The sequence below is a fragment of the Orcinus orca genome, chromosome 14, assembly GCF_937001465.1.
Source record: "Orcinus orca chromosome 14, mOrcOrc1.1, whole genome shotgun sequence".
In the NCBI taxonomy this organism is placed as follows: domain Eukaryota; kingdom Metazoa; phylum Chordata; class Mammalia; order Artiodactyla; family Delphinidae; genus Orcinus; species Orcinus orca.
The window spans coordinates 35,369,863-35,383,055 of record NC_064572.1 but is presented as its reverse complement, the minus strand read 5'-3'; the positions used below and the strand labels follow the sequence as shown (position 1 = coordinate 35,383,055).

General features: G+C 51.7%; 1 protein-coding gene across 9 annotated transcripts in view; it reads left to right on the top strand.

The window, feature by feature from the left end:
- Positions 1 to 13,193, top strand: part of DLG5 (discs large MAGUK scaffold protein 5) — a 160,183-nt gene that overhangs the window by 38,857 nt on the left and 108,133 nt on the right. The window contains exon 1 of one of the 9 annotated variants that reach the window (XM_049697224.1): positions 8,629 to 8,830. The exons of 7 other annotated variants lie outside the window; for them this stretch is intronic. The gene's annotated coding sequence lies outside the window, so the exon portion shown is untranslated. Of the gene's footprint in view, positions 1 to 8,628; positions 8,831 to 9,269; positions 9,298 to 13,193 lie in introns of those variants that run through there. One more of the 9 variants, XM_033434017.2, reaches the window with a different exon arrangement.

Here is a 13,193-nt window from a genome sequence, read left to right as displayed (position 1 = left end):
GGCTAGGGTGAGTTCCAGCGGCACACATGGATGTCCCCACCCACAGTATGTCTGTGATGGAAGCAGGTGGTGTGACATTGGTGGCTGAAGTCTCCATGGTCACCGCTCAGGTACCAGCATTGTGAGACTGGCTGCCAGGAGCCACGCGGAGCGACCACACTGCCTGTGTAGGATTGGAGAGCCCTTCACTTTTTGCGCGTAGAATTTGAAAGTCAGCTTGGTGTCCTCGAAAGAGTTTTGGATGGGGATCTGCTCCTAACTGTACAACATCTTGACCTTGGATGAGCCTCTTAACTACCTGGGGCTTGTTTTTTTCCAAGTAGAAGGCTGGAAGAAGTAAAGCTGGAAGAAGTGCAGTGTTGACTGAGGACTTCCTCAGTCCTGTAGGGTTCTCAGTACTTGCAGGGTGGCCTTAGGTCCAAGGAAGCTTGGTGATGGGGTTGGAGTAGATTTCTAAGACGTTTCTTCCAGGTCTCTACCATGATTACTATTTTTTAAAATGAATTAACTAATTTATTTTGGACTGCGTTGGGTCTTCGTTGCTACTGCGTTGGGTCTGCGTTGGGCTTTCTCTAGTTGCGGCGAGCGGGGGCCACTCTTCGTTGTGGTGCGCGGGCTTCTCATTGCGGTGGCTTCTCTTGTTGCGGAGCATGGGCTCTAGGCGCACGGGCTCAGGAGTTGTGGCTCGCGGGCTGTAGAGCGCAGGCTCAGTAGTTGTGGCGCACGGGCTTAGTTGCTCTGTGGCATGTGGGATCTTCCTGGACCACGGCTCGAACCCATGTCCCCTGTGTTAGCAGGCAGATTCTTAACCACTGCGCCACCAGGGAAGTCCCATTTTCTGTAATATTTTGAAACAAATCCCAGACAGCCTATCACTTCCTCCATAAATACTTGAGGAGGTATCTCTAAGAGATAAGGCCTTTAGAAAAAAAATATAACCGGAAGACCAGTTTTACACCCAACAATCTTTTTTTTTCAACATCTTTATTGGAGTATAATTGCTTTACAATGTTGTGTTACTTTCTGCTGTATAACAAAGTGAATCAGCTATACATATACATATATCCCCATATCCCCTCCCTCTTGCCTCTCCCTCCCACCCTTCCTATCCCAACAACCAACAATATTAATAATTTCTTAATGTCATCTCATATCCAGTTGATACTCAGTTTTCCTTGTTGCAGAAATGCCTCTTTATAGATGGTTTGTTCAAATCAGGATTTTCATAAGGTCCACACGTTGCCTTTAGTTGATGCTGCTTTCTGAGTCTCTTTTAGAATCCCCAGCAGCCCCCCCTTCCCTGGGCCTTTTGTTTAAGGTAGAACTTGTTTTAATGGTCTGTGCTATCCAGCTATGGAGTGTACTGTTGTAGGTGGTGACGTCCCTTCCCCGAGAGTCCACATAGATGGGGGGTGAGCATGGGATGGTTACGTTAGAGAATGGGTTGTGGAGTCTGATCGTAAACCCCTTTAGCCTCAGTTTTCTCACAGGGCTGTTGGGAACAATTAAATGAAATAACATATGTGAAATGTAACTGTTCTTTATGAGTTAAATTTTTTTATTTTTGCCTTTTTTTTTTTTTTAAGCTGTGGGATTCTTTTCATTAACCGGACTCTTACATGAAAGCCAGATATATAAGATAGACAGGTGCTGTGGTGAACCGGTATGGAGGCCTGGAGCTTGCCCTTTTCCCCATGGACTCCCTGAGGTGCCTCCGCACAGTTCCCTCGGGTTCTCCAGAGTTCTGTGGAACAGGGTTTGAAAACCAGTGTGCTTGGATGCTTTTGTTTTAAGATGCTCTCCATGAAGAGGGAGGTGAAGAGCTACCCAAAGCCTCACCTTCCTTTGCCTGAGCTGAGCTGGGTTGGTGAGTCACAGCTGGACCCAGAGGCTGCTGCCAGTGGCAGCTGTGCTTCCACCAGATACTCTTGTCTTTGTCTGCTTCCTCTGTTTACCTTTGTAGGTTTCCTTTCAGGATGAACCATGCTGTCAAAAATGACAAGTGACCACAGTGCAGCTAATAAAAAAACCATTCTCTGCTACACAAGACAGTGATTGGGAAGGAGCAGAGTGAAATCCCATCAGATGGGGTCAGGTGGGAAGTGGTTACCTTTTCTGAAAACTTCTTTTTTTTTTTTTTAATAATATCACTGACTGGCCCTACCCCTACATTGCATAAGAGAATTGTTAGTTGTTGTTGCATAGATAAGCCCCTTCCGATATGCAGCCTGCAGGTGGGATTTGTGGAGCTGCCTGTGTGGGAAGCCAGCAGAGATGATCGCTTGTGACTCTGAGCTGCAGCCTTGGTGGCCGTCTCAAGCCAGGGTGTGTTTTTTCTACTCACAGTGTTTTTCTAGGTATGGCCTGTCTCTCCCAGGTGGCTCTCAGGCCTCTTTCTGAGTCAACTTCAGGTTACTTGTCTGGATGGTAACCGTCAGACTCCTTAAGATGGCCTGGGACTCCCAAACGAATATTCTTGTATATCATTTTGACCACTGCAAATCTGCTGTCCAAATGTGGTGAAAAATCTGTCCAGCCAATAGTGAGTGATGGGATAACAAACACATGGGAAGAAACTTAATTGTATTTTTATATTCTGATGTAAGAAGTCATACTTTAAAGAAGTATAATGACCTTTTCAATACTCACGATAACCTCTATTCGTCTTGCTCAGGGTAACCTCTCTTTCTTCTCATCTGGCCAGAATTTTCATTTCCTGTTTATGTTTCTTAAGCAGCTTAAGATTGTCGAGTATCGGGGCTGGAAGGGATCTGAGAGACCACTTTGCCCAGACTGCTGATTTTATAAATGAGAAATAGCAGAGTCCAAAGACACAAAGGGACTCCACCAGGCTCTCATAGCATGCCTCGGTGCAGCTGGACGCAGGATCCAGGTTTCTTCCCAGGCCGGGACTCCTTCCAAGGCATCTCCACCAGCCACAGACTGGGCGGGGAGTCTCAGGAGCCTTGACTGGTTTTTCCTGATCCAGGCCTGGCTTTGCAGGCACCAGCCTTTCCAGCATGTAACAGGGCATCGCAGTTCATGGAGTTGTGCTGCAGCTCTCCTTCCTGACCATTGAGAAAAAATCTTTTATCGGACCATGCAGTTGGTATTTATGTTCCACAAATGGGCAGACTAGGCCAAGAGAGGTTTGTCACCTTGCTCAGGGCCTCCAGCTGCTGAGAGGCTGGGCAGGCTTTGGAGTCTTGGTCAGTTTCTTTATAGAATCTGCATTTGTTCTGTATTCTGGGCCATCCTGTGAAGGTCCCCAGTGATATTTCTGTGTCCTGAGCCTTGGACACCCCTCCTCTTCTTCGTGACAGGGTTCATTCATTGAGCAGACATGTTCTGGGCACCTGTCACACAGGGGGTACTCTCTGAATGCAAACATAGGACGTGACGTCTAAATTTAGTGCTGAGTCAGAGAATGGGTGTGATGCTGGCAGGAGGTACCTCCTGGTCTCATTCTTTTTATGACACAGCAAAAACTTCTAGGGCTGACTGTGTGGTTTCTTATTGCTTAGTCACGGGACAGAGTTCAAAAAGCAAAATGACGCCACTGAGCCTCTTGCCCCAGAGGAAAAAACCTTTAATAAAGATAAGAGGCTAAAGGCCCTGTGGACACTGAGCCGGCCACCCCCATGGCCAGCCTCGGTGGGAACTGGATCCAGGAAAAAGCAAGAGAATAACAAACCGAAAATGTACTGGCTCTGGGTCCTTCTCCTGGAAAAAATATAGCTGAACCTGAAGCAGCTTAGAATTTCGGGCCCGTGTGTGAGAGTTTATTATATACGACCGTCTCCTCCGTAAGATGTTAGGGAAAAACCCAAACGAGCTTTTTGGCCAATCCACCATTAAGACTTCCCATGTGAAAATTCAGCAGAGGTGGTCACTGTCTTCTTGCATGAGATCACTCAGCCTTTAGGGTGGAGACCAGGCTGAGTCGGGTCCAAGTTTTATCTGGCCAACTGCCTGTCCGTCTGCCCATCCATCATCCATCCAGTGTGAACCTGGTCAGTGCTCGGACCAGGAGCTGCTGAGTGCTGAGCACGCAGAGGTGAGAAAGACATTAGCCTTGCTCATGAACGACACCACAGTCCCGTACTGGGCGCCCCGACTTGGATTTGCTCTTTTAGATGGAAGGTACATCCTATTCTTCCTCAAAGGTTTTCAGTTTTGGTTGCGCTGCCTATTCTGGAGCTTTTAGAAATGCTGGAAGGTCATCAGCTTAGCTTATAGACTTGCTTCTCCTCACCTTCCATTTTGTGGTTTATAGCAGATGACAAGTGTATTTGCAGAAATCTGTAAGATTCTCAAAAGGGTGACAAAGAAGATGACTCCTGCCCACCAGGAGTTTATTGTCTCATTGGAAAGCCCAAGCCCGAGGGAGCAGGTGTCCAGCAGAACAGGTCATGCAGCACAGAGGAGGCCGCCTAAAGATCAGTGCACTGTGAGCTGGGTGAGGGTGGGCGGCTGGCAGGCTGGGTGGGCGCTGGACGGGGACAAGGAGGAAGGCCGGCCTGATGAGACAGCGTGCAGAGCAGGGGCAGGAGGCTTGGGAGAAAATCCATTCTGTGAATAGTGGGTCTTCACAGGAATTTGGGGCTTCGGTTTAGGGCATGTACTCAGCAGGCCCTGGGAAAATAGGGTGAGGCCAGCCAGCCCCCAGAAGGCAGGCACAGGGCAAGCCTGGCTGTTGGCGTCCAGTCATTCTCCCTGCATCGGTTCTCTGTGAGGCTGCTTGAGCCCGAGCCTGCCTAGAGGAATAGGCGGGGTTGGCATGGGCTAGAGGGTGGTCGGTAGAATGTGGGAGAGGGCACTGTGGCCGGAGGAGGGTGGTGTAAGGGGGTGTAGACCGACTAGCCTTCTCGGAATCCCCAGAGGTGCCTCGTTGGCTTTCTGTGAGCCCTTAGACGGATTGGAAGGCCTTCTTTTTTCTCCTAAGTTTCAAGTCTGAGAATTACAGCTGGGGTGTTTAGAAATCAGAGTCCCTGAGTCCTCCAGGGAACTTGAAACCCGTTCCCATCTGCTGGCCTTCTCTTTGGGGAGGAGAAGGGAGCGGTTGAGGAGTGAGGTGGCTGAGGAGAAATAAGTGACCATTGCCCTCTAGCTGTGTCCCCGTGGCCACCTCACGTAGCCTCACCAAGCCTTATCCTTCTCTCTGTGATGGGACCTGTGACGCCACTGCCTTCCGAGCTGATGTGAAAGTAGGTGGATGGTGCAGGGAGATGGTCCCATGCACGTAGATCGCTGTGCACTGCGCAGATGGTAGGTGTTTTTATTGCACAGCGTACTTTGTCTGTTACTTGTGTATTTCCTCATTTGACCTCAGCAACCCTTTGGGGGTCCTTACTCCACCTTACAGTGAGGGAACAGGTGGGGAGGGGTCAGGTCACTCAGGAATCCGCTTAGTCGAGTGGTTAAGAGCCTGCGTCCGAGTCAAGAACTGGGTTCAAATCTTGGATCTGCTACTTACTGTGACCGTGGGCAAGTCACTCTCCCTCTCTGTGCCTTGGTTTCCTCATCTGTGAAATGAGAATAATAGTAAGACCTTGTCTTGTAAGGGTTAAAGGAGTTACTAGTTTTGCAGTGTTGAGAGCAGCCCCTGGCACCCAGGGAGCACTGCGGGAGCATCGGCTGGTATTCGTATCGTCATTACAATGAAGCGCCACCTTACGCTGTGCCTTCCAGGGCAGGTTGGTTGGTTTGTTCCCCGCTCTGTCCCACACTCGGTGTGGTCTACAAACCAGCGCTGGTCTGCAGACTCTGGGCTCCTGATCCGTGATGAAGTTAGCACAGAGACTGGAATCAGCGTTTAGCAATCTTTAGAGCAATTTGACCTTGCTGGGACGCATTGAACAGGTAAAGACTGCTTCAGGTGCTGTCAGATCACATGGGGCGTCACATGTGGTATGAGCTGTGCATAATAGTCCTTGGTGGTGGCGCTGTGTGATTGCACATAAAGAAGTGAAGTCGGCTGAGAGCCCATCGCTGCCCATTCCTGAGCAGTGGGCTTCCTTGGGAGGCTTCTCCACTGACCACAGCAGGCGGGATCCAGGGCATTTTGCAAGGCGGTGCGTGGTGTTTGTGCTCTAGCAGTCTGTGACAGCTCCAGGGAGTGAGGTTTCCCAGTGGAGATTTTTATTAATGAGCAATTGTTTCCATCAGCGCTACTGACGCTTACCGTGGCAGATGCCTTTCTCGCTGCTCTCCTAGGAGGCATGGTTCTGGCAGGTTTGGTAAGAATCCACAGTGAACCCTCTCCTTTCCCACCTCCTCGGCTGGCAGAAACTAGAAAGCTAGATGATGTCCGTGGACAGCGGGGCGTGGGGATGTGGGAACTCACCCCTGCTGGTGCAGCCGTCCTGGAGCCTCTGGCAGGGCAGCCGCCAAGCCCTGACCCTGCAGCCCCTCTCCTGAGTGTGAATGCCCCAGGCTCCCTCACAAGTTCCCGGAGGGAGGTGAAGGTTCACTGCAGTGCTCCGTGGGTGGCATCCATCCCTGGGAGAGCTGACAGTGCAGTGGTTCCAAGTGACTGATGAGACACACACATGGCAATGGGATGGAGCTTAAAGCATGGTGCTCCTTGAAAAAGTGAGAAGTAGAGTGAGATGGATACTGCAGCGCTGTTATGTAAATTAACAATACAAAACAATGCCCATTTTTCAAGAACACACACAAAAAGATAGACAAAACAATGGTCGCCTAAGTGCCTGGGGGAGTAGAATTGGAAGGGAAATGGGAATAAAAGGGAATAAATAAGAGAGGGAGGAAAGAAGCCTCACTTTTCTGTGGGCTGCTGTCCTTGAGGGAAGGGGCTTTTGCCTGCTCCCGATGGCCGGCTTCTGGTGGTGCGGCGCCTGTGTGTCTTGGCTGAGCTAGCAACCTCAGGCAGATTGCTCACCTGCCAAAAATGGTCTTGGTGAAGAGTTGCCCATGCCGTCGCGGGGCTGTCGCAGTCACCAGCGGGGGAGGGCCAGCTGTAGTGTGTGGAACAGCTGACTCAGTAGGGATGTTTGTAATACTCATCTAGGTGATTGTGGGGGGGTGACCAGCACTCTGTTTAAACATGGCATTGGGAACACGCGTCAGCAGTGCCTGCCAAAACCCGCATTGACATCTTGGCTGTAGTGGGCAGATACGGGTAGTCACCCTTTAAGTCAGTTGATTAGAAAAATAGCTCTGTTCTGTGTATTTATTGAACTTTTGATGTCATGTGCTGCAAGAGAGATGGGGATTTTAGCTTCAGGAAGGTAGAGTCGTGCTCAGACTAAGGAGCAACTTTTTAATTGCCAGCAACCACTGCTTTAGGAAAGGAAATGAGCTCCTGACTGCTGGAAGTATTCAAGCAGAACCTCGGGCGTGGCAGGGAAGGTGTTCCTTCTGTCACGTTCATGGTTGAACTGGATGCCACCTGCAGTCCTTCCTTCTCCAGTTGAACTGGGCTTCATGCTTTAGATCTGATGCCAGTAATTAAAACAAAATGATTGCTTGGTTTTAACATGTAATTCACCATGCTTATGGTAGAGAGTTTAAAAAATGCAGGCAATCAAAAGAATAAGTTGCAGGTGCTTTTACTAACGGGCGGTAACTACTAGGAAGCGTTTTTTAAAAGAGTGAACAAAGGAATCACTTTTTATGGGTGTACAGTATTGCCATATCAAGATGTATGTCACCGGTTCCCCTTGATTGGAGATTTAGAAATGTCCCACTTTTCAGTATAAGTCATGTCGCTGTGAGGATCTGTGTACTTCTTCATCTCCTCGGGATAAATACCTGGAAGTGCGGCTACTGGGTCAAAGGGTATGGACGATTTTAAGGCTGGTGTTACAAATTGGGAGGCAGATGGCTTTGATTCTGAGTCACTCCTAGGTCTCTCCAGGTGTAGTTTTTGGATCCTTGTCTTCAGAATCCCCTGGGAAGCTTCTGAAAAGTGAAGACTCCCCGCCCCCTCCCTAGGTCTCCTGAAACAGAACCTGGGTGTGGGCTGGTCTCATCTGCAGTTTTACCAGCAGCCGGAAGAGCCTTCGACTCGCTGCCTGGTGCTTCCTCAGGGTCCGAGCCTGCCCAGGGAAGGGAAGCAGAGGAGCTTGTCTGTTCTGTCTCACTTGAGGGAGAGCTGTGATGTACTTGCGGGTCAGGGGGGCAGCAGAGTGGGGAGAGCGCTGTTTAGGGACCTACCTCTAGGTGCCGTTTTCCTTGTCTGTGAAGTGGGAGTCTCAGTGGTTGTTTTTTTTTAAATTTATTTTTTGGCTGTGTTGGGTCTTCGTTGCTGCGCCTGGGCTTTCTCTAGTTGTGGCGAGCGGGGGCTACTCTTCATTGTGGTGTGCGGGCCCCCCATTGCGGTGGCTTCCCCCATTGCGGAGCACGGGCTTCTAGGCACGCAGGCTTCAGTAGTTGCAGCACGTGGGCTTCAGTAGTTGTGGCTCACGGGCTCTAGAGCGCAGCCTCAGTAGTTGTGGCACATGGGCTTAGTTGCTCCGCGGCGTGTGGGATCTTCCCGGACCAGGGATTGAACCCGTATCCTCTGCATCGGCAGGCGGATTCTTAACCACTGCGCCACCAGGGAAGCCCCGACTCAGTGGTTTTGATGAGCTGAAAGTCTTCTGCCTATGACTGCGTATGTGAGTGTTTCTCTCACTGACGTCACAAGGTGAGAAGGAACTCGCAGGGCCGGGCCGGGTCTGGGAAGGGAGCTCTGGGAAAAGTGGGTCAGGACGGAGAGCTCATCTTTCCTTCTCTTCCCCACGGCGACCCAGGGCTGATAAACTGTTGGAGCGGGGTGCTGTTGGCCGAGGCCCCCTCCAGGCCCAGGCGTCTTTCTGTCCAGGTCAGCAAGAGGCGCTGCTTCTGCCCCTGGATTGCTGCTTCCTGTGTGTAGGAGTGAGCCCTGTGTGGGGCTCCCTGCCAGTGTGGGGGCGTGGAGAAGGCCCAGATGTCCCTCCTCAGCACTGTGGCTCCCAGAAGTCACCGATGCTGCCTTTTGCCACAGCTTCACCGTTTGGATGTGCTGCTTCCTAACGGTGGAGTTGGTAGTCCCGATGAACTTGCTCAGGTGTACCCACCCGAGGAGGAGCTCTTTGCCAGGTGTAACCTCCAGGAGGCTACTCTAGGTGGGCTGTTTACCACTTGTCCCTGCAAAGGTCAGGGCTCTGACTATCCTCTGTTTCCTGGTCTGTAAGTCTAGAAGGGACATCATTCATTCACGTATTCAAGCAAACACACTGAGCTGTGGTGGTATCAAGATGAGTGATGTACGTTAGCGAGCAGACAGCAGCGCTGCTGGCTTGGGGACTGGTAAGTCATGCTCTAATGTGGGTAGAGACAAAGTGCCTGGGAAGCACGTTCAAGGAAGGGATTGGTTTTGTCTCATGGAAGGGGGAGCTGGGCTGAGGGTTGGTCTCATGGAGGAGGAAACTTGAGGGCTTTGCGGGTTGAGTAGAAGTCGTCAGGTGATGGGTAGGTAAGTTCCAGGCAGGGGGAGAGAAGCCTGGGGAAGAGCAGCGAGGCAGGAGGCGAGCGTGCTGGGTGACTGTGGGCCCTGTGGTGGCTGGATGGTGGTGTGGTCAGGGAGGGACTGGAGCAGAAGAGCAGGAGAACGAAGCAGGAGCTGGGCCATGGACCTGGCCTCCAGGTCTGCTTTTGGTGCTTCTGAGCCACGTGGCTTAGGCGAGGCTTAATGTTTTGGAACCTCGCCTTCCTCCCCTGTGAGATGCAGTAATAAGACCAGCCTTAGAGGGAGTTTTTAAGAGGTGTAATACATATAAAGTATGTAGCCGAGACCTTGGCACAGAATCGGGTACACAGCAAGCGCTGAGTACCTGATTTCCTTCTTTTCAATGCTGGGGTGAGGCTTTTTGACTTGATCCTAATAGGCCGAAGGGAGCCATGGAAGGTTGTAGAGCATGGAATTGACAAGATTATATCTGTTTGCTCAGGTGTCTGTGTGTTTTTAAGGCAGCTTTGGTGATCTGGTGGGGATACTTTTGGGGGTCTGTGGTGGTGAGGCTAGAGACTTGGGCCAAGACTAGGAGGGGTGAGGAGAATCCTCCCTGTCATGGTCTGTTTCCTGCTGCATTTCTTGTGTGCTGGCTCCACCGGGCTGCTAGGATGGCCTGCCTGAGCTCTGGGCAGAGGTTTTGGGGGAGGGGCTAGGGTTTGAAATGTGTCCCCTGAGACAGCTACCCCTAAGGGAGGCTGTAGAACTGGACACTTGCCAAGCGCAAGTCTGGCCTTGAGAAAGTGGGCTGAGTGTCAGGAGAGGGACGGAGCCTGGGCCGGGACAGAGCTTGTGGAAACAGGCCTGCTACGGCAGTGTGGTAGATGGTAGGGATTGCAGATGTTTATTGGCTACTTACAGTGTGTGCCAGGGAGCTTACATGGGTGTCTCATGGGTCATCCCATCAACCCGAAGGTGAGGGGTTTTTATTTTCCCCATTTTACAGATGAGGGGACTGAGGCCCAGAGAGGGCAAGCTACTTGCCCAGAGTCCCAGCTGATGAGTCAGGATTTCACTTCTGGTGGTTGGGATCCAGAGGGCACACCCACTGAGCTGCGGTGGGAAATGGGAGCAGCCTTTGGGACCGCTAGATTTGTGTGGCGTTTTGGCTGCCAGTTCCTGGTGGCAGATTTCAGTTGCCCACAAGGAAGAGCACTGCGCACGGAGAGCCGGTCCGCGATGGGACGGCTGCCTTAGGAGGTGGTGCGCCCGAGGCTGGGAGGGCCTGCAGGGCTACCTGTCAGGTGCTGCCGGAGCTGGAGGAGACGCGCTTTGTGCCACCCGGCCCTGCCGGCCTTGAGACTTCTTGGCTGGTGCCCAGCGCCCCACATCTTCTCCCCTCACACCCCCGGGAGCTGCGGTTTTGAACTGGGGCTGGAGGTGAGGGTGGGATTTGGATGTTCGCAGAGGCAGGCGCCGAGACAGCCCCTGGCATGGAGGCGGGGACAAGCCCACTGCGTCTCAGAGAACGTTGCTTCTGTATCCTGGGTGACTGCAGGGGCCTCGGACATCAGCCCTGGAGGTGGGCACGTAACTGCAGGCTGGTCCATGCGTCGTCAGAGTGCGCGGCGTGGAGCAGGCGGGCGCTCACTTGCTCACTTGCCTCGCTTATCTGCCTGGCATGCTGTGCTTGCCCAGGGCCACAGAATTCCTCTCGCCCAGAATTCCAGGCAGCCTGCCACAGCCAGTTGAGCTGTTCCTGAGCTGCAAATCTCTTTGCCACATCTGGGTAGAAGGAAGATCCTAGGGTTGCTGCCTCTTCCTGGAATGATGCCAGCCTGCCCAGTGACTTGGGGCCAGTGACTTCCCTTCTCAGGTCTTTGCATTTGGTGATTCTGCCCGGCACGGCAGCTTTCTCCACGTCCTCAGCTGCTGCCTCGCCCTCCTAGGCGTGCGCTGGCCTGTCGGGAGCCAGGCCTTGGTGGGGCAGGGGCCTGCGCTTCCTGGGGATCACAGGGCAAGTCCCAGCCTGAAGGGACAGACCGGGGCCAGCCTCATGACTCGTGTGCCCTCAGAAGCTGCTCCTGTGCTGGTGCCAGATGGTGTCATCCGGGGGTTGGATTAAAAGGTAACTCTGTTGGCAGGAAGAGCGGCCCTTTCCTGGCTTTAGTAAGCAGGCCGGTGGTGGGCTCTGTGCAGGTCTCCTAGCCCCCGCTCTTGGGTGCCTCTGCCTCTCCTCTCGCTCCCCTCCGGTCCTCTTTCTCCCCCTGCCGGGACAGCCCTCCTCAGATGCGCCTGCACCTCTGTCTCCCTCACTTTGTCGCCAGCCTCCCCTCTCTGGACAGGTTTCAGGATCTTAACGAGCAATTCAGCAGGGCTTGCTTTGCCTTTTCTTCCCCATCTCTGACAACAGGTCACTCCCCGGCGTGGAAGTGTGGTGGGGCAGGGGGAGATCAGGAGACCGAGCCCAGGCCTTTGGGGAGGTCAAGTGGATGTGGGGAGTGCAGGGCCACCTTGGCCGAAGCGTGGGGGCCGGCTGTGAGCCGTGTGTCTTTTAGAACTGATGGAGGGGCCGTTCTGGTGCCTCGAGGAGACACGAGTCCCGGGAAGAAGGTGCTGTTTTGAAGCTGGCGGGGTCATGGGTGTTTTGGGGGTTGGGGGTGGCAGTCCCACACTCCTGGACCTGCGTAGGCAATCACAGGACTTTTGAGGACCTCTGGGGAACCCCAGAGGGCTGTACTATCTGTGGGTAGTGGAGATGGTGGGAGAGCCCTGCCTGAAAGTTCTACCACCATCAGCTGACCCAGAGGCAAGGGGTTCAGAATATTTTGGTAGAATATTTCTCAGACTTCGTCCCCATGTCTCCCTATCTTCGGACAGGCCCTCGTTTTGGGAATCACATACTTAAAAAAGTTCCTTCTACTGTTAAGAAATGGTACAGTAGACTTTCTCCTTTATTATTCTTTATTTGCCTAAAGTATTAGTTTATTAAGAGACAAAAAATCCTTTTAGAGTATTTTCCCCCTTGGGTAGAATTACAGCATTATATATGCACACATACAGCATCACTCACCTATTTTTAAATCAGCAGCTAAACAGCAATCATTTAGAAAAATTATTTAGGCAGTGGGATTATGAGCCATTTTATCTTTCTTCAAGCTTTTCTGTTTTAAACAAATTTCAAATGGTACTATTTTTTTTTCTGATATTCTGTTTTGTAAATGTTCAGGTATACAAAAAAGTTGAAAGATTAGTACATTAAACATTTGTGTAGTCTTCACCTAGTTTCACCACTGAGTAACAGCCTGGCATGTTTGTTTTCTTTTCATTGTCACTCCATATTTAATTCACAAAATATTTTTCCTGATTCATTTGGAAAAAGTGGTGGATATCGGAAAACTTCACCCCTCAACACTGAAGCGTGCATCACCTGTGAACCAGAACATGCCCCTACATAACTCACCATCATTATCACACCCAGGAATTCAGTGCTGATACAGTAACATTATCTAAGAGGCAGTGCATTTCAGTCTCCCTGATTGTCCTACATATACTTTTTTTTTTTTTTTTGCGGTACGCGGGCCTCTCACTGTTGTGGCCTCTCCCGTTGCGGAGCACAGGCTCCGGACGCGCAGGCTCGGCGGCCATGGCTCACGGTCCCAGCCGCTCTGCAGCATGTGGGATCTTCCCGGACCGGGGCATGAACCCGTGTCCCGTGCATCAGCAGGCGGATTCTCAACCACTGAGCCACCAG